The sequence below is a fragment of the Fopius arisanus genome, unplaced genomic scaffold (genome assembly GCF_000806365.1).
Source record: "Fopius arisanus strain USDA-PBARC FA_bdor unplaced genomic scaffold, ASM80636v1 scaffold00050, whole genome shotgun sequence".
NCBI lineage: Eukaryota > Metazoa > Arthropoda > Insecta > Hymenoptera > Braconidae > Fopius > Fopius arisanus.
In genome coordinates, this window is record NW_011887789.1 from 500,779 (window position 1) to 523,012 (window position 22,234).

The 22,234-nt window shown below is 40.3% G+C and overlaps 1 protein-coding gene across 3 annotated transcripts in view; it reads right to left on the reverse strand.

The window, feature by feature from the left end:
* LOC105267780 (mucin-12) overlaps positions 1-22,234 on the reverse strand; it is a 155,814-nt gene that overhangs the window by 124,624 nt on the left and 8,956 nt on the right. Inside the window, exon 1 of one of the 3 annotated variants that reach the window (XM_011306867.1) lies at positions 332-419. The exons of the other annotated variants lie outside the window; for them this stretch is intronic. The gene's annotated coding sequence lies outside the window, so the exon portion shown is untranslated. Of the gene's footprint in view, positions 1-331; positions 420-22,234 lie in introns of those variants that run through there. 3 annotated transcript variants of the gene reach the window in all.

The window sequence follows — 22,234 nt, forward strand, 5'->3', positions numbered from 1 at the left end:
TAAAATTCGCAAAAATATTGGAAAATTTGAGATAAGCACGTTAGCCTGAGCGGTGGGTGAAATTTTCCAGGTGAAATTCCCACCGCTCCAGCAAACAGCGAACGTAAACGTTGGATATGGTTCGTTGGAATAACAAAATACACTAGTAGAACGAGCGGGAGGAGCATAGGGCATAATAACGATAGGGCTCCAAAGAATATAGAGAATGAAGCACATAGAATGATTTTGCCGTGGGGGTGAGTGTCGTAAAGCGAATTATGACTCTGCGTAATTTACGATACCCAGGGCAACGTATGTATCAGTACATAACATGCACGCAGTCTGTACATACCCATATGATTGTATGTACGCAGAGATAACAAGTCTTTTGTGAATCGTGGATGTGCGATCTCACTCGAATGTATATAGGATCATGAAACACGTACGCCGTTCAATAGCTCACTGCCATCGTTGTGCTCTCGATCAAGTCACGTTTTCGTGACTTATAACAATCGTACTGCAGTAATGAGATCACCCGCTTCTCATACCTATCTCAACTATCACGGAGACCTTAATTATATCACTTCTGGGGTCTTCTCGGTACACGTGGATCGTTAAACGTGAAATATAGGCCAATTTGGCAGCCAGTGAAAAATTCACGGGAGACTTCAACCTATTAAGATATTATTGACTTTGAGACACTGAAGATTCTTTCACCATTTATTATTGCATGATTTTTCATTTTTCTTTTTTATATCTTGACGTTTCAACGTCACCGGATCGTTGCACAATAAATATTATAGTGATAAATCCCGATTTTCAATGATTTCCATTTTTTTTTATTTCAAAACATTTGAAAAGACGCATTTTTAGATGATTACGAATGGGTAACGGATGGTAAAAATTTTCTGGACTCTGTTGCATGCACCGAAAATATCGGAGGTAATGGATTTGTCGAATGTTGAGTAATACTTGAGTGGAAATCGCTCAAAACATTAATTGTCTAGCGATCTCATTCGAAATGGTAACACGGAGAATGGGTTACTCTAGCTCGTTAATTTCTATTCTAGTTGCGACGTGATGGTGATTCATTATCACACAATGCGCTTTACACCGAACTATTTCCAATTTTCATCTTGAAACTTAGCGGGGAGGAATGGGATTTTCTTGGGTTGTAGCTATAAATTAAGGTGATACAGCGGGGCCTGTGGTGCCATGAGCAAAAATTGTCCAACCAAGATGCGATGGGTATCGCCTTGTTCTCAAACCACTTCACCAGGTATTCCACTATTAATTACCGGTGAGTGTCATCCAGACAGCTAAATTACATTCTGATTCTCTTCGTCATCGGACATCTTCGGTTCATTGTAGGTATATTCAAAAACCAAATGATTAACGCTTTCATATGTGCTTGAGTGCTTTTCAATTGGCAACGTACTCCGAATATTTGAGATGACGATTGGATGTACTAATGCAGGTAATGACTTTATGGCTCGAGCCCAAAGTCACTTTGGGATTTAAATAGTGGGGTAGTGGGGTCAAGATGCTTCGCCCGCGATTCAGACTAAATACGAGAGGAAAGTACCCAGCGAAAAATATTAAAGAGAAATTTGGGAAAATGAGGCGAATTTATGTATCTCAAATCAAATCAGTCATTCTGAATTTTTTTATTCTATCCTGATGAATTTTATTTCATTTTATTCTCATTAAATTCCTGTGTCACTCTGAACTAAAAACACTTTAAATCAACTTTTGACCTGCTGAGATTAAAATCGCTATCAGGAGTACTTATCAATTCGCGTGGAATTAACACGGGTCATTTACAATCATTACATCAGTGCTTAAACAGAAAATTGCTAATTAAACTGGAAATAAAGTGGTAAATGCACAATAAAAAAACCGCGGAATCCGAAATTATGACTATCATATCGGCGATAGTATTTGCATTCCACAACAACAATAAACAATGAGGAGACATTGAAAAGTCTATCGTGAATTGTGATATTTTCATCTTGGCCCCACCAAAATCCCATGATATCTTGAATATATTTATCAAATATCTGAAATATTCAATTTTTGAATCAAGGCGGGAATATTCGGCACATATTTAAAATGTAGGATGTCCATAATTATATTATTCTGTCCACAGGGGACTCCATTTGAGGATTGATTTTTTTTCTCAATGGAGATCAGCTGGGATACAGGGGAGATGGCAATTCCTGCTTAAAAATTTGATATCAATGGACAATGAATCATCTATTATCCCAAAATCCCCCATTTTCCTCCTGGAAGGACCCCACCCTCTCCATTAATCAAACTCCGATTGCTCAAGGTTGAGGAATCGCCGAAATATGCTGCTGCAAAAAAGTTAAACTTTTCTTTTCAATATTTCTCAAAAAGTTTTTCCCTCAACCGTTGAAATTCACACCACCTCTCTCACCTCAACTCAACCAGAATTGAGTGCGACTTATATACGCAGGAACATTTCTCCAACTTTTATCCAGGCGTTCGCTGTATGCGCCGCCACCTTTAAAATCGATAGTTCGGTTTCAAGTCGGATAAAAAGAGGTCAAAGAATTTTTCCCACTGACGGATTTTATCTCTCAATCCTGGGAGGATATCCACTTTCCAATATTATATTTTTACTCAGCGAAGACTAAATACCGTATAACACTCGACGACTGGGAATTTTACGCGCTTCTTTGTCGAGTATTCTTGATGTACTCGCGATTAATTAGAGTCGAGGCTGTGCGACTGTCGTCGCAAATTCATTACTTCACTGACGACAATAAGAACCGTCCAAGTTTCGTTGGTAATCGTCGTCGGAGAAGCATTATTAACGTCACCACGCTACTAAAGAAATCTTCAGACTTCTTTCCTATCAAGACCAGCTGCACCGCCACGAGGGATTGAAAAAAAAAGAATTCCTATTCTACAGCAAGAAAATAAAGTTTTATTTTCAAATGTCAAAGTTTTTACCTGCGACTCTATAATTTTCATTTCTACTCTCAACCTCTCGTAAAAAAAAATTGTAATCGGAATATTTTTTCCAAATTAAAAAAAAAAAAATTTCTGAAAAGTTTTCCAGAAATTGAAAATTTGGAAAAAATATTCCGATTAAAATTTTTTTTATCCGGGGTATCGTAAATTTCGACTTGTGAATATATATGAATTTCGATTTTCTGAATTTGCGCACATCAAAAATGGCGTACAACTCAGAAAAATCCCCAGTACTGGAGACTTGATGTCTCCTCAGGATCAAGAATGCATCTCTGTGTTGAAATTGAATGCCATTACATGATTCCGATGTTGGGGTTTAGTTTCATATACGTCCATCAAGTTTCTCTGGAAATTTCATTTGATTGCCCATTGGTTGGTGTGTTGCTGTCTGCAATACACGGTGAGTTGAGTAACGTTGGGCTGAACGAGTTGGAGCAGCGAAACGGAACGCGACGCGACGAGTGATTGATTATCCATTGTCAGGTCGTAGAGTCGCGGAATACGTCGGGCTCGTTCCCGTGGGCATAATTCACTCTGTATTTCGTCCTTGACAAGTCGCACTGAGCTTCGAAAATAAAGCAGTCACACGAAATGTCTATCAAAAAGACACGACACGAAATAGCGATACAAGAAAATAAAAGGCGGAGGTAAAAAAGATATTTTTGATGAAAAAAAACGTATGAGTTGACTCTGTACTTCCCCCTTCACTCAGCTAATTAAAATTCATTAAGAATCGTTACAACTAAGACAACGGAGACAACTTGTGGTACTTGAATTCCCGTTGTGCAATTATCGTGATTATTTTTAATGCCTCCGAGTTGTGAAGACCGAAGTACATTCTCCAGGGATGTAAAGGCCGAGTGAGATGGAGAATTCGAAATTAAATGCCCACTAACTTTCATTCCGCGTATCGCTGTTCGGTGGAATAAGAAAAACCCAGAGATGGAAGGGCAGAGGGAGGAGAGAGAATTCAGATAGAAGAATGCGAATTAAAACACGAATGACTTAGAGGGAGTGGAGAAAGGCGGTTGGAAACCGGCAAGAGTGGAAATAACGTAATTCATCTTCGTCCGGGAAAATTTCAGGGCGGTATTCCGACATTATTAATGGGCTGAGTCTCTCACTTGCCAGCAAAAGAAAAACTCAGAGGTCACGGTAAAATTTCCCTCCCAACTTATTTTTCCCCTTGTCACACTTCTTTGTAGCCACTTTTTTTTTCACCTTCTTTGCACAGCTTAAAATGGAACTTGCCATGAATATCAAATGCAAGCGTTGAAGATGACCCAGCGACGACCGAATATTAGTGAATAAACTCGGTAGACAGTGCATGATACTGGAAACGAGCCAAATGGCATGCAACCGGTACTTTTTTTTGTAATTTTCATTCATAAAATATGAGGGGATTCTTTTTTTTCAGCGAGAATTCAGCGAGAATTCAGCGAGAATTCAGCGAGAATTCAGCGAAAATTCGACAGATTTTTGGGTATTGTGCCGTCATAATGGAATTATTAAAAATAAACTGAAAATAGTTATACGTGATTCATTGGCAGCAGTGGTGAATGCGGGTGTTCATTACGTCTATTTGTTTTTGGTGATGACTCAGGGTATGAGCACGTCGTAACACATGAGCAATAGTGTTGGAACATCAAAAGGAGAATTGAAACGACGCTTGGTCTAGTAGACTTGGGAAAACCTGCATAAACACTGTGAGTACATTCCCTCGATGACCACATTTATCTCTCGATCATTAAATTTCCCTGTAATGACGGTGGAACACTCCACCCAGATGACGTCGTCGCGATAAAAACCACAAAACCGTGAGTCACGCAGTTAAAACTTCACGCACAACCTGACCACTTCAAATACACCAGCTCCAAGGGGATGGACAGAGAAAAAAGCACAGCTCAAGGATTTGAGAGTAGAATGCTCATTATTTTTTGAGTGTTTAGAAATATGGATATAGGGAACAATTGTGGTGCTCAAGAATTCATCACCTTCGGGGCTCATAATTGTAGACAGCAGGGGAATTGGAGCGGAAGGAAAAACAAATCCAAGACTGTCAAGAGTATTTATATACAGGTGAGTCTGGAATGCAGCCAAAATTCTCGGAACTTATGGTATCTATAGTTGTGTAACATACCCGCTTGTTACACATTCTCTTCTTTGCTTCTTACTCTCATTATCTTGATCAAGAGATTTACTCTATAATTGAAGCTCGACGGAGTGGCGAATAATAGTCTTGAGTGAGCCAAGCGTAATGGGGTTAATTCGTCGATTTGTTTTTCTTTAAATTATTTGAATTGTCTATAAGAGATACCTATTGTTGAGTTGTCACGAAATTTTCATTATTTCTCATAGATTTCACGTCAGACGAGTGGATTTACTTTTTCACCTCCAGTTTGAAATTGAATTTATTCTTGGAAAACTCGATGTGGAGAGAATGTGGAAATTTCCATCTCCGTTGTATCTCGGATAACTGGGAATTTCCTGAATTCAGAAATATTTCGCCCCAGGGATAATCAATTGACAAAACATCCTTGAACATCGAAATTGAAATATTTGCGGTTTCATCTTGTACCTGAAGCTCCTTCAATCGAGGGATTCGATGTTTTTAGTAGCTTCGTAGAGGAATAGTTTCTATGAATTTGCTGTTGCGTGAACTGCGGAATTTCCGGCAGCTTGAATTCCTAAGACTCGGGATTATCCGAGAAGAGAGAACGCCCGGAAAATTGGGGAAGGAACCTAATTAGAAGCGACCTCACATTCAGGCGTTTCACGCAGTGTCTACGATTTGGAAAAACTAACGAGGAATGAGCGGATAAATTTTTTACCTCGTCAATTAACGTCCTTCATGGTGAAACGAGAATTATTGTAATTACGCTGATATACACAGAAATCTTCAGAGAAATTTAAGATGAAGAAATTCACAGATGAAGGGATGGAGTGCATTTATCTTTTGGTTTTGATTGACACGAGCGAACCAGTGGATTCATCAAGAGACGGAGGAAAGTCGCCTCGAAATAAAATAACGCTGGCCAATCTAATATAATATCAATTGAACCAGGAATTTTCATCTTCAATATAGTACCACTCCCTTTATCACTTTTTTACGCCCCCGTAATTTCAATCCAGGAGGACGCTTGATCCTCGACGATCGGGCGTTGCTCTTGTGAGTGGTCTAAAATGAAAGAATACCGGAGTAAGTGAAGTGTATAACGGAGAGAAGAGTGAAGAGAACAGAAGTGAATGTTGCACAGCCTCACGACTCCATGGCGTTGCTATGTACAAGTATATAAGTCATCATCCCTCCAATTCTACCCCGTCATGTACCCCCTTTTATTTCGCTCTTTATAGGATCTGCTGCTGCGAATTGCTCTTTACAGGTTGTCACAGGAAAAGGTCCAAACAAGAGAATTTTACCTCTCGTGTCTTCATTGGAAATGACAACAATTCCACCAAAAATTGCCGTTCTAGGGACAATTTCACCGTATGTGTCCGCTTGTACGAGTCAATGAAAATTGTGGTGTTTTTCTCATTGCGACAATGAGAATTTTTTCTGGTTGTCAGAAAGAAAAAAATGAAAGAATCAGAAAGAATTTTTAGCCAATGACCATTTCTCTACGCGGTGCGAGAATTTTTTTTATCATTCAAACGAAATAATTGGAAAAAAAAATTGAAATGTTGTATTGATTCCAAAATGATTGAAATCGAATTTCGCTCCACAATTTTTTTTACTGAAAAACAACTTGAAAGTGAATGTAAAATTTTTTAACTGTGTGACTAAAGAGTTTCCATTTCGCCCACTCATTCTCTAATTGAAAAAATGGTGAAATATTTCATTTTCACTCTGAATTACACGGTGAATACGAAATAAATTCACCGCCGTGCGGTTCGTCCACAGACGAATCGCATTTCCACTCTGAATATTTTTTCAGACTTTGAACAGCACGGGAGAAATCAAACACGCCCACATTTTCCGCATATAATACAGAAAACCCTCAAACATTACATTTTCACAACGATATTGGATGCATTCTCTTGAATCCCTATCCCACGCAACTCTGGATGATTGAAAACTGAAGCGTTCACTTCCGACTTTGAATTCCTGTAATTTCCCCCCACACCCTTTTCGAAAAAACAGCTAAACTCACGTGTGGATTTCGCTTTACAAATAAACAAAGATACGCAAGAGTAAAGATGAAAAAAATTGTTCATTTATCGAAATAGAAAAACTTGAGAGAATAAATGAGTTCATCTCGGTCGACAGAAAAATGGTTGAAATATGCAGACCTGAGAATTACGTGGAAATTCAAAAATTCTCAAGATTAAAGTAAAAAGTTTGTTAATTATGTTATACTGGCTAATTGAAGAAAACGCGGGACGACGTTTTCCTCGTAGGACGACCAATTATCTAGGGTTATTATGGAATTTAGTGGAATTTAGTGTCATCCAGTGTATGCATGGGTTTGATGAGACTAACGTATGCACTTTGAAAGTTTGCAAGACATGCACCAGCCGTGGTCTCTTCAGCGGACAGCGTTCGAGACCGGTCCGTTAGTGGTTCAGAACCGCTGGTGAAACCGCGCACAGCCACGAAACGCGCTAAGTGAATTCACTAGTATATATGTACCCTATGTACGTTAAATATTGAACGACAGTGAGGATGAAACTCTATTTCTGGCAGCAAGACATCGACAATGCCAGTCTACGTACTAAAACGTCGATCCGAGATGTTTATACACTTTTATTTAACTCCTCGCGTTTCTCTCGTCATTCCGTTGCGTACTACGAATGATAGAAATGGTGGAAAAGGGAAGCCCCAACAGATAGTGTTGACTTTTCTTCTCAACATTCCATCAAGCATTATTTTTTTGTTCTTAAGAGTATTTTAACAGTTGACTTACGGGAACTCTAAATGTTGCGAGGGGAAAACGTTGAAACCTTTCTCCGGTGGAGCACTCAAGTGCTTTTGGGCTTCGCATTCACTCCCTTCGTTGGTTCTCTCGTTCATGCGAGTGTAATTATTGTCGGGAATACACACGTGCGGATCAAATGAGCTGCTGATCTTGTGACGAACTTAATCCACTGTGTCCGCAGGAACGTCCACGGGAAATAGTTGGACGATTCGAGGATTCATGTGTGTGGGCACCATGTGTCAGCACCTGCTCCATTTTATGGGGCCACATTTTTTAACCATTGGATTTTTATGTTTCATGGCTGCATCCAGGTGTAATGACTACGATATTTACTCCGAGGAAAAGCCCTGAAAAATTAAACCTCCGGAGGACGAAACCCAAAACAAAATGGCATTCAACGAATTTTTCCAATTCCTCTCAAGACTTTTTTACAAAAAAATCATTTATCCTTGCAATTTTTTTTTTTCCTCGGTATTAAATCGGGGTATTCAATATTTTCCATTCAATTTTCGTATTTCTTGAGTGCAGCATTTTCTGACTCGCAGCAGTTTTGAAAAGTGGTTGAATCGTCATGAATAAATTGCTCGCAAACAGCTGAGAATTTCTGGATTGCATTTCTGAATAAAGTTTAAAATGCACGTCAAAAAATGATGTTTATGTTCGTACTCTCGTTGCTCCAATTTTTTTTTCAACCATTCATCATCTGATATTCATCACGAATTAATTTGCGCTCTCTAATTGCCTCTTCACTCAACTAACTCCGACTTCACGCCACATTATCTTATATATTTAACCCCGACTCAAAAACATGTGCTGGATATTTTTGGAGATTTAAATATACACGCGTCAATTTTTTCTCAAGATTCTTGTTTACAGTCTATGGAATTGTTTATATTCGTCAATTCAGCTGATGACATCAGTCAGAATTAATTGAGAGCAACTGCCATAAACATTCCATGATTGAAAAAATAGTAATCGACATAATCACCGTGTGAAAATCCGTGAAAAAAAATCCGTGAAAAAAATTCCAAGCGAAGTCTTATTTACTCCACTGATGGAATTACGATTAACATCCATTCCAATGCATTTCAATGCCAAATAAATTTTTATATACTCAGTAAATCTACTTGAGATAATATTTGTTGACGGTGCGATGAATTTTCCAAGTAGTTCTCGACAAACCGCCGACAAAATAGCATTAATTTCCCGAGTCGAGTGAAAAAGTGAGATTATACCTGTTGAAATATACCAACAAAGGAGTGTCACGCGAGTGCGGCAATTAGTGCCGTGTAAACGAAATCGAGTATCAAGCACCAAAGAGTCACGGGAGACCCAGGTAGCCGTTAAAACCAACGACATGTTTCAGAACGAGAGGAAATGAGAGAGAGAATGGGGCACGACACGTTGGGCTCGAGAGACTTCCGTTGGTTTCCGTTGGTTTCCGTTGGTTTCCTCCAGTCGCGTGACTCCAACCCGCGATGGGTGGGAGTAGAAAACGTGTTGAAATGCTCTTTTTAACCCTTGAATGACGTGCGGTCTGGAGGGAGACAGGGAAAAGAGAAGGGTCGTATGAACGAATCCGTGTCTCATCCAGTTAGTCTTGATAGTACAGCCACTTTTGTCACATTCGCCTGTTGCGGAAACACCTGTTTGCCCCACACGCAATATTACAGTTGATGAAGACTGAAAGATCACTTAATCAACTTAATCAATTCCTTTCCAATTAATAAATTTCCATTTGTATTTTCAAATGTTGAAAAAACGGGTGCCAAGTCCTAGGATAAAAAGGATTAATTTATACAGGTGTAACACAACAGACTATTCCGCATGGTGTGGCAAGCCCATCAAGGAGAGAACAATATTCGTAAAATCGATTTGTCCCGAGACAAGGTAGGTTACGGTAGGATGGTTGGAATAGCCTCAAGGGAAACATCTCCTGTCAGGATATGGTGGGAGTCACATGTATAGAGCGGCTGCTCGCATACATTTAACATAAACGCCTCTTTGCTTTCTCAGGCGCCAACTCAGCCGAATTAATGCTTATTCGTGATAGTACCTCATCCAATACAGTGGAGAATGGTTCACAATCACTGCACATGTCCCATTGGCATCGAGTGACATTCGTAAATTCCTTTTATCGTGCATTTGTTATTTCGAACGGTTGGAATAGTGAACAAAAGGCGAATCCCTCGTAAAATCAATTGTCAATCCCCAAAAGACCTTTTCTAATGGTAGCTGTCCAAAACCCATCCCCTCCACTTCACTGATTAAATAAACTCCACCACCGGCAATTCCAATCAATTACGTTCTATTATCCACATTGCAACAAAGCAAAATTACATTTATCCGTGAATCCATGTTACGTCCTCGACCCAACATTCTGTACAACCTCAACGCATGGAAAATCCAATAATTAATAGTACGCGGTTCCCGTGGCCGAGTAAAATCCATATAGTGTCCAAAGGGTGATTTCTCTTCACCCCCATGCATTCATATTCTATTCCAAATGCACCAATGCCAACCATCTCCTCCATCTCTGTCTCCCGTGCCTTTGTCATAACACAAATTCCAACCGCTTGTTGACCGAGTTCGATGGATACGGATAGGGAGAAATATAATATGAAATTGCACGGAGAACTCATGCCAATGTCTCTCTATACCCCGCACTCACTCATTCGGCAATTCATATAAATCCACCCAGAGATGGAAATATAAAAATATGAATTCAATGAAACTCGAGTCTTTGATGAGGCCATCCATGTAAACCTCCCATGCAATTCTACATTCTTTGAAATTCCACTGGAACATTCTCTACCCTAATCAAATGTTATTGCAAATAGCGCAGACCAGAGGACCATTGAAAGATGATAAAATCACAGTAACCACGGTGCAATCGTCAAAGTTTTGAAAACGATTGGACCACTCATATCCGTTATGGTGTATTTGTCCATTGAGCTTGTGGGGGCTATTATTACCGAGCATTACAATGAAATTCTCACGGGTATTCGCAATAAAGGGGCACCAAGGGTTGGCCAGTGTGAGAGATCCAGAATGATAGTAATAGCCAAGTTGTGGTCATTGAACAAAGTTTCGTTGCACACCAGGGACTGTACTCAAAGGCCACTAGAAAAGAGACACCTTTTTCGTGGAAAATGGATGGGCTGAGGAAGAGAGAGAGAGGAAGAGGTTATACAGCACCAGTGTCAGGTGGAGAATCAGTGGTGCGAGGTAAAATGGGGGAACAATAAAGAGGGCCTGCCATGAGGAAAGGCTAGTGAAAGCAATAGAAAATACGTACATCACACTGGTGAACGGGAGACAGAAAATTCAGGGTGGTACCTAGCGCCACCACTAAATTCCAAATGGCTGGTGGGGGAGGCGAAGGGTTGCAAACGCGACCGGAAACGGAAGCTCCTGCAGGCGCCACCGGAACTGACCCCGTAATTCTCCGCTCTCCCTCTCACATCATGCTTTCTCCCACTCTTCCCATCCCAACCCATCCCAACCCATCCCCACCCATCCCCACCCATCCCCACCCATCACGTCCCATCCCCTCCCAGCCCCTCTCAACCCCACCCATCCTTACTCACCCTCATCCCCACCGACCCTTTCCAACTATTTTTTTCTCTTTCGTCCATCAGACCATCAACGCCGTTGAATTATAGGGACCAGCTCTGTAAACCTTTTGTCCTCGCTTTTCCTGTACTGCAATTTCGTGTATTTCACCCTCTCTCTTCCTCCCCTTTTCTCTTAGTCACCAGTTTACTCGGTCTTTCTCTCATGATCTCCGACATTTTATCCAACTGCTCTCACGTATATGTATGTATTATATTTTCTGTCTTTCATCACGGCAACCCCTGGGGGCTTGAAAATTTTCAACTTCCACCAATTTCACTTCCATACCTTACGCTTTTGGGGATGCCTGTGTTCCTCGCTCGGCTGCACACTGAGCTTTTGTTGCATCTATTCCGTAGTTATGCCTGTTTTTCTCTGGCTCAGTGTATTTTCACTCGCACCTATTTTTCATTGCGTGTTATAGGATTTGTGTATGTGGAACTCGGTATAATACACGGTATTGTTTTCTGGGTGGAGTTTTGATGGACGAGGCCAGCATTAAATTTCTAGGCTGATTTTTTTCTGAAGGAAGGATTTTCCGTTTACTCTATTTTATAGACAGTTAATTGAATAGTCAAAAATTTGTACATCCGTTGTTCGGTGGAGGGCCAACTTACGATATGAAATTGCAAGAGTAACAAATGGATTGCTGATATAATTGAGTTGAATCAAATCAAAGGTGATGATCAACACTGTAACTTTCCACATAACGCTGTCGGCGTATTGAAAAGGGAAATACTGGAAACCAAACACTTGCCACCAACTCCAATAGAATCACAAGCCCAGCCAAAAACTTTGGGAATGGCAAAATGAGAAAAGGTGGAGGGATGCAATGAGATAGAAACTCCCACAAACACAGAATGGCTCTAAATGTTCGTAATTCTGAGCACTCTCGCGTTCACTGATTGCATTTAATTACATGTGGCCGGCTTGCACCGAGAAACGGGCTGCGATTGTTATACCCAGTCAAACTAAGGGGGTTGGAAGCATGCGGGGACGGCTAACAACTTCCTGCAGATATATACCTTCTGAACGAATTCACTATCAGTGCACAACTGTAGCTAAACGACCAGGACTGCTAACTCTACCTCACTCCACACTCGGTGGATACGAATCGTCTGGCTTTTGCTACGGGCAATTGCTGCGATAATCGAGAGCACCCGAGGTGTCTTCTATGTATCTCAAAATCTCCAACGAAAATTCTCGAATTATCGCCTATTCATCGCTTTCTTAAAGATTAAATCGACAAGAAGAATAAAAATTGAATTATAATATCGAATCGGAAATATTTATCGTCCACCAGAAAAAGTTCATGTTACTTTTATCGGAGTAATTACGGCAACTGATTAATTGGGGTGAGGGCAGATGTAATGTTACTATTGTGCTTCATGTGAGTAATGGCCGATGTTCGTTCACCACGAGTGATACCTGATATGCGGGCGATTCAGGGGCTGTGGTTCCCTGCGATATCTGTGAATTCACTGGGTTATACGTTCCGGATATCTACTAATGAAGATGGTTTGTACGCGTCACATTGGCTTGCATTTGGCTCAATGATTTTGCATGCTCAAACGAGCTCTCCAACATTTTACTGTGCCATCCCCCACCACCCATATTGATATTATCTGACACTGAAAAAAAAATTGAAGAGCCAAGAACATGGAACTGAAACCCCTATAGCAAAAATAAGTAAAGCACCTCGACATATATCAATTACAATTAACCTTCCACAAGTATAACTCCACGAAAACGGCGTCAAAGAGTCAAAGAGAAATATTACTTTTTCCAATACGCGTAAATTGGTAATTTAAAAAATTCATGGAATTTATGCGATCGGCGGATGGAAAAGTTGCGGAGAGGAATTAGTCTCATGGAAAACATTCACAAGTCCAAGTTCCATTTTTTATGATTTTAATGGTGTACGCTGGAGTTAAAGTTCTCCGACCCATCCACACCCAGTGATCAATACCGAAGCTTTTTTCAGGGTGAACTCGATAAATGGGAATGAAACCATGAACTATGGTCTCGGTAAGTTTCAATCACGCCAATTGTCGTTAATTTCGATCGCGGTCATGACGCGGTCACAACCCATTTGGTCCACTCGCGCGTCATATCGAACTCACACCTTGTTCCTTTTCTCACTAATTTGCGCAATTCAATATAATGGGTACATGTCCGTACATGGATCAGGCCGAATAGTACCTGAGGGGTGGGTGCAGACTTTCTGTCGATGCTGACCGCAGGAGAATTAACCAGAGTGTCGAGAATTGAGGGGCAGGTGGAAAGCCATTCTCAATGACAGCTTTACAATTTATCGAAAATAGGGGCTTTCACTGATTCATCGAATTGATTTAAGCCTTGCATCACTCTCCCCTCCCTAATTAGGGGTACGATGTGGAGCTTGCATACGAATCAAAAACGTCGGTGGATAACGACCGACATGAAACGAACGTGTCTTGCATACTGATCCCGAGGGTAGAGGTCATCGGTCTGGAGCATTTATGCCGCCATTACACGTATGTCATCGCAAGTTATTGGATTATTAATTATAATCAGCGATCGTGGGGGAATTTTCTCTCAGACTGAATTCAATATCAATTCAAAAGTTGTGAATTCACTGAGAAAATTGAACTTTCTGTTGAAAGCACAACCTCAAGCTGCAACAATATAAAATCGTGAAGGAAATTATTTCTGTTGTTGGAATTAGAAAATCGAAAATACAGCGATGAATCATATCGTACGTTGATATGTCCGCAAGGCGAAAGCGTACATTCCAGGAACTAGTCACTGCAGCGGATTTGGGAAGATGCATAAGCCGAATTGATACTGATAGCGGGATTAGACTTTCTAATCAACTCGACAATTCCCATCATATGAAGTTCAAAGTTTCCTGCAAGTGTCTTCCACTTGCATAATATCGAAGACTCACTGTGGCATGCTAGCTGCACGCCCTAAAAGTCAGTGAGAGCACTTTCAATAGAATCAAAATCTATTTTTAATGGCACGATGGAACATAACAAAAATAGAATTCTCATTGATGCGCTGTAAAGCCACATCGTCTCTCTGTCGATGTGTGTTCACACATACGAGTGATGTTATGTATAATGCGTAGTCAGTGGAAGCCGCGTGTCTTGTCACTCTGACGATTTCTCGTTTTCCAGTTGCACCTGACGCCGTTTCCCCTCGCGTCTGACGACAAGCAGAGAAAAAAAAATGACAAGTAGGAGGAGATAGGAGGGGACCGTCAACGGTTATCCAGCGGAAACTTTACACGCCTCGTCGGAGCCGTCGACGAGAACCAAACTTTACGCTTACCCGAACTTTTCGATTGTACCGCGGCGCAACCATGCGTTGGGACGTTTCTATGACATGACAGTATTTTGTATATTTTTTTTTCTGTGCATAAAAAAAATATGAAAAAACAAATGCGTTCAGTCTTTTTACTTTCCATTGTCAGTCAACACTGTAGAATCCTGCAGTTGAATAATTTTCAGCTTCCTGATGGAAATTGCGCGTTGTACAATGAAACAACATTGAGAGTCCCTTCAATATTCATGTTCAAATGCATATGCCTCCACACGTGTTCACTCATTCATTAGCTAGTGAAGTTTGTTGGACGACTTCGCCAGAATTTATGCCAATGGGCATGTACACTTCATACTCGTGCTGTTCATTGAATCATTTCTCGGTTTAGCCAATCACCTCATTAAACTTATTGGGTGAATTTAGGGAAGGCAGCCTCGGGGGGTGGATCTTGGTACAGCATCCCAGAGATAACTTGCTCGTTCCTTCTTTTCACTTTTGCGTGCAAATCTTTACCCACCTTGATTGCACACAGACCAATCGTTATCCATCTGATGGGAGTCGGCTACGGTAAATTCTTAATTGAAATCGTTCAGGTGTAGAGAATTGTCAGAACCATCGGTGCGCTCCGGCGACAGCGAGAAACTTTCATAATTCCCCAGTCGGTGATTAAAATTAAAAGTCAGTTCGTGTCAGTGCCACCTAATCGGCGTCTCGAACTGGTCGAGGAAAAGAGTAAAATAGATTTAAGAGAAAACTAGTTTTAACTATTTTTTTTTTCTCTCCATCTGCACTGGACATCGGCATTATTATGTTCACTAAGAAATTATGATCGTAATACCATTTTCTGTTGTTCGAGCGTAAATAATGATCAAGTTTGTTATTGCAAATTGTGATGCACATAATTCATGACCATTTCATTTTCATTATTGGGGATCATTACTGATATTTCAACGAGCGGTTGAAAATAAAAATTCCACAGTTGACCAAAAGACCCATTGAATTGAAACTTCTCCCGAATGTTCAAAATAATTCGAAACAAAGAAAATGAGAATTGGGAAAGTACTGGCAAGAAATTTCCGGCAAAAGTTTTCACCATCGTACCCCATGTGCAATTTAAAGTAATTGATCACAGTATAAAACTCACGATTGAAACTAGGATTCGCGCATCACGAATGCTTGCAACTCGCCACCTCGAAAATCACGATTACCGCAGAAGCATCGCAAAATCGTTGACCGGAACTACTCCCCAGAATTACCAAAAACCCCCTGTCCCATTAATGCTGTAAAGTTGAGTAATAACTCCTGGACTAGAGTTCACAGAGTTGTAAATGCACATACACGATGCATTTACATGTTTACACGTGTGCTCATCTGCGACCCAAGCTCTTAACACATATATCTGCAACGAGGTGTCTCCTGAGACAGTGGGGAATGCGCGGGAATTCACTCCAGTAATGCAATGTATATGTATACATATGTACAGAACACTAGTCCGAGTGAGATCGTGTCCTTTGAAATTGCTGCATCCAGGTGTGTATTCCCATCTACCGGTGTACACACCGTTACATACAGAAGTGTGATTAATTTACATCGATGGATACAATCGACTGGGTATCGAGGGAAATCTCAATATTTCACAGATAACGCTTCAAGGATGAAAAATTACAGTCGAATGGGGACGAACAATTGTAATCCGCGTGAAAACCTCTTAGAGGATTGGATGAAGAGAATGAGAAATGAATGAATAAGAATTATCAGAGGAATCCAAGCGGAATATTGTGGAATATCATGTACACTAATGGAAAAATATCATTTCACACCAAAAATCACTAGCGCGAGAATTTGAATATCGCGCGGTAAATTTAACCAAACGCGTACTTTGACGGGACACTACCGCGTGTCCTGTCCCTCCGGAAAATCGGAGGTTCTAATCAATAAAAAGCCACGGAGAATGAAAACGCAGAAGAAATAAAAGGAAGACATTCATCTTCCCCTTCTTTCCATCCCTTCAGACTCGCACTTTATCATGCCTCGATTAATTTATTCCATTTCATTCGCTAGACCGGGCATTTAAATTGTCGCCATCATTCGCCGCACCATCTCCCTATACCGTTCTCAACAAATGCCTAGAGTACAATGAGAGGGCATTATTTATATCAATAATTACTCACTACAAACCAGACAATGTAAATAAAACGTTGTGTGGGAAATTGAAGCGATTGTTGTAATCAGTCCGATGATGTGGTACGATTAATGAATTAATTAACTCTCGGATTTAGATGTCAATAAGCCATTAATGTCATATTCAAGTCTGGAATCATAATGAAAAGTACCCCCCACCCCCGGGGGGTGCAATACAATCACGATGAAACGGAAAAAGGTGTGGAACAATGGAAAGGAGTGATGGAAAAATTTGGTTTGGCAAATTTGAATGCTCGCAAATGCGTTCATTTGTAGGTGGACGAGCCAACGCTCGTTTTACTGTGCATAACGAGCATTGAATTTTGAATCGATACATCGAGTGTCTCGTTTGCCGGCTGACTGCGCAGTTCAGAAGGCTCGTCTGTGGAGGGCGCCACTTGAAAATGTGATACCAGCAAATGAGTGTACGTGGGTTGGAGGGAGATAGAGAGTGATAAATAGGGACAGAATACGGGAAAAGGGTAACAAGGGGGATGAGCATGCGTCCACTTGTCAAGGGGATGACAAAGGGGTGACAAAGGGGGTGGACATCCCACCCTCTCCCCCCATAACTCGGCGTAAAGCAGAAAACTTTCTCGCACGCTAGTATCGACAACGTCCAATTAACGTAATTCCACGCGATACGCCCGATCGATCTCGTAAAATGAATTCAACTTTGCCATTGTGTGTATCGCCATCCTGTAACTGTATGTTTATTTGCTTTGTCGCGTACTCCAACCGATTTTTTTTTTTTTTTACACCTTTCATTCTTCCGGGGATCGATGACACGTCGCTTCTGTTCATTTATTATATCCGCTTCGATCGTTTGTACCGGTTGTGTAATTACACCGGGGGATGAAAAATTGGTCGATATTTTGGATTAATTAGGGAGTTGGCAAGGGGGCTTATGAGTCTAGGGGATTTTTCCGGGTTTTCTGTAACCTGTTGATGCGCATTTTACCACTCGATTGGGCATTAACATTTTTATGATTAATTAGAGGTGATGAGTGGAAGAGTAATTATGTTGTGTGACAGTGAATGACACTAATGCAAAAAATACGAATATTGACAGTTCAGATAATGCAGTCGTTGGCAACTCGACGATTCAACGCAAAAATCGTCAACTTTATTTTCCCTTTAAATGAAAATTATGACTGCATGATAGTTTTTCCCAGAAGTTCTGTCATTTCAACTCTATACATAGATTTTATGAAGGCATTTTGATGGCTCGGTTATCTCTTTTCGCACTTAATGTCAAACGTCGACAGCTCGAAGTTGTTGATAGTTTGCATTCTTAAGTTTGCGCCATACCAAACGATTGATCAATACGGAAGTTTATGAAAAAACGTGAAGATGACTCAATAGGAAATTTTTTCCAAAGACTACGGATTTTTATAATTATAGACCAATAATTCGAGGATAAAAGCCCGATGAACGAATGCCGGAGAGTGCATGGTTTATTCGGTTATGTAAATTTGACTCTGAAGGTTGTAGTTTCTGGGGTGCTTTATCCGAAACCCAGGGAACCGAAATACGTGGGGATTTCCTGTGAATCAATGTGAGCGTACGGAATTTGCTGGGCTTATCTACCCCTGCAGCAGTCGGAGGGCCTTATGCCAAAAGTTGACTGTTTTGGGGTTTACCTTCGGTAAACTGTGAAAAAGAATCGAAAGGAAATTGTCTCGAATAAAAAAACAACTTGCCATTCTTGGCCCAACATCCGGGGTATCAATGCCAAAACAAATCCGAAGTGCTGAATCGTTGAATTGTCTACCATCATTCCCCCACCTCAATCCCCACCCTTATTTCTCCCCCAATAAATTGGATTTCCCATCAAGTGCGGAAAAACCGAACATCATACATTTCCCACCCCTCCATCGAGAAAATTAAAAGAAAATGAACATCTATCGTGCTTGCTCGAATGAATGGGCGGGCCATCGCACCTAAATTACTTTTTTTTCTTTGGAAAAACGTCCAACTACTGCTAGACGATGGAAAATTCAATAACAATTGCATATAATTCCGGTAATTCCAGGATTAAATGGTAATTATTACCTGCAAGTCAATGAGATCGAATAAATCACATGAAATGACAGAAAAGATTGACGACGTTCCCCAGATTTTTCAAAACCCCTCACAATTGCAATAAATCCTAATTAGTATTGTTTAATATCATAAAATTTTCTCACCCCCTCGCCAATTGGTCCGATAATTTCCACGTCACACTACCCCACGTCATTTTGAACGAACCCCTACCGGGGGAATGTGAGTGAAGCCAAAATGTGGTCATGTAAAACACAACCAGAAGCTCAATATGCATCGCACCGTTCCCCAAAATTTTTCCGTGAATACCCAGACACGTGTGAACAGCCCTCCCCCCGCCCAAAAAAAAAAATCATAATGAGTTTATACAGTCTCATCAATTTATTTAAATTGCCCGACCCACCCCGTCGGGCAAATTTACATGTTTATTGAATCGAGCAAATGAGTATTTTTTATCTTCAAATGCGAATGACTATATTGATCCCTTAATACGACCGACTGTAATCGATAAATTATCGGTTGACGAAAATAAACTGCTCGATGCATCTGGGAATAATCTCTTTTTCCGAAGTTAACCGAATTTATTCGTGAAAACAAGGCCACATGTATATAAATATATCCACCAATATACATAAGTACTGGGGAAACAGTGAAATGTCGTCTCTCGCGGATCGTTGGCGTGGTTTACTGCCAACATGCCTAGAATCTGGCTTCTCTATACATAGATATGCCTGAGCTTTACTACACAGTACGTCCAAGCGGCTGTTCACACACATACCACACACACCTGATGCAATTAACGTCATGGGGTTAATTAATAACGGAAAGTCTGAAGGAAACGCCCGGTGGAGAAACCAGATTTTCCCTAGTTGGTGTGGAACAAAATGTTTTTACGGTGAAGTGGAGAATTTTCCTTTGTTCTTGAGTGAAGTTTCATGATGAAATGAATAAACTGCGTGGAGGATCGAATTTGCATGAATTTTCTTGAGATTTACCCGACAGGTGCAACGCGGCCTCAAAATGCAGTAGTTATTAGGTATGAGGTAGAGATCTAGACACAATTGGAGTCTGTAGTTGTGCATTTATGTTCTGGGTTATTTTCAGGGAGAATTAGCAACCAAGTCGCCGATATCTTTCAAGGAGCACGAAATTCTCCGCAAATTGCTCGGGGAACCGGCAATTTCTATATAATTTCACGGTATACTACGAGATTGTGAATAGAGGCATTTTCAAACGCATGCCATTCATCATTTTCATCTAGAATAATACTTTTGTAATTCTAGAATTGAATTGATGTCAGCTTTAGAATTTTCAAGAAGCTATAATTCTATCGTTGAAAATTCATTCGTTTTTTTATACAATGGGGAATTTTAAATTGCGAATTTCTATGGAACTGGAGGAAAAATGTAATTTCCTGAAAATTTTCACAAATGCGGGGTGCATTGACGGAAAAAAATTCCAATGGTCTGATAAGTTCGTCGAGTTCGGTCGAAACTTCAAATATTCAATCGTCTCGTGACTCAAAGTACTTCATAAATAGTCAGGGTTATAACTCACTCATCATAACTCCGGTCAACGGAGAATTCAAGATTGAATTGACGGTGAGAGTTGAGAATAGGAAAACTATCAAACGAAATCGTCCGCGATTCCTGTGTCATAAGTGAGAAACTCTTCAGATCATTACGACGCACTTCTTCATGTATTAATCTCGATTCCAGTACATATGGTAATGACCGCATCTTCTCGACGAGATTCTAGATTTGAGGATTACGAAAACTATTCGACATACCGAAAAAAAACCGCGTCGCAACGAGTGGATGAGGCAAAATTCCGAACAAAAACAAGTATGAGAGTGGCATAAACAAAAGCATAAATCACGATAAAATGTGAGATGAGGATATTCGATATTGTCGAATGATACCGGTAAAATAACCGACAGCCAGACGATACGATCTTAATCATCCATTCGTCCGACCGCAAAAAAATTGTGATAGTGAAAACTGATGAACACACAAAAATTCCCGAATTTCATAGGATAGAATAGGATATTCATCCGTTGAAAAACAAAAACAATTTCAATTGGAAATCGGGTAAACAATGAGTTGACCTTTAATTGAATCAAGTGTAAAGTACAAGTGATTAAAGTATTTATTTTTTCAGTGAATCTTTTCAGTAGAAGATGAAGATGGATAGAAAAAAACATAAATGATACGAATGGAGAGCGAAAAGAGGAGCTCTAAGAGTTGAAGTCTTTCGAACTGACACAAACAAGATGGGATGAATATAATAGATGGTTAAAATGGCAGTTTCTTTGGTGGTCGTACTACTCCGTCCGAAGTTCACTTCGATAGTCGACGGACGTTTTTGATAAGAGAATGAGAGTAAGACAGATAGAGTGCAGGGGGTTTGGTAGTGAGTCTGAAAAGGGTCGTGAAAATACAAAGAGAACCGCTTGGAAGGAGGAATGTGAGTGGGTCTTGACGTCAAGAGGAATAAAAGAATAGTGTGTAGAAAGAGAGCACACACGGAAGTGAAACTTGGAAATTGAAAAAGATTTCTGTTAGTCACGTTGAAATGTACAAAGAGGAGTGATATGCATTATTGTTGCCAGTAGATGACAATCTCAATGTAAAAATGAACGTAGGAATTTAATGATTTCGAGATATAATTGGACAAACGCGGTATTGTCGTCTCAATTTTCAAAATTATTATTTTTTGAAAATTTCTGAAAAAATTTTCCAAGCGCCATTTGGTCAAAATTTTTTCAAAAATTCACCATTTACGCAATAATGAAAATTCCAGGAAAAGCTGAACGGATCTGAGTTACGGAGCGACCGGCGATTCGTAATGAGGGTGAGTTAGCCCTCAGGGCGTGATTTTTAATTTTTTCATTTTTTGACCAAAAGGCACCTGGAAAATTTTCAAAAAAAATTCACCATTCACGCAATAATGAAAATTCCAGGAAAAGGTGAACGGATCTGAGTTACGGAGCGCCCGGCGATTCATAATAAGGGTGAGTTAGCCCTCCGGGCGTGATTTTCAATTTTTTCACTTTTTGACCAAATGGGGGGCTTGGAAAATTTTTTCAAAAATTCACCATTCACCCAATAATGAAAGTTCCAGGAAAAGGTGAACGGATCTGAGTTACGGAGCGACCGGCGATTCGTAATGAGGATGAGTTAGCCCTCGGGGAA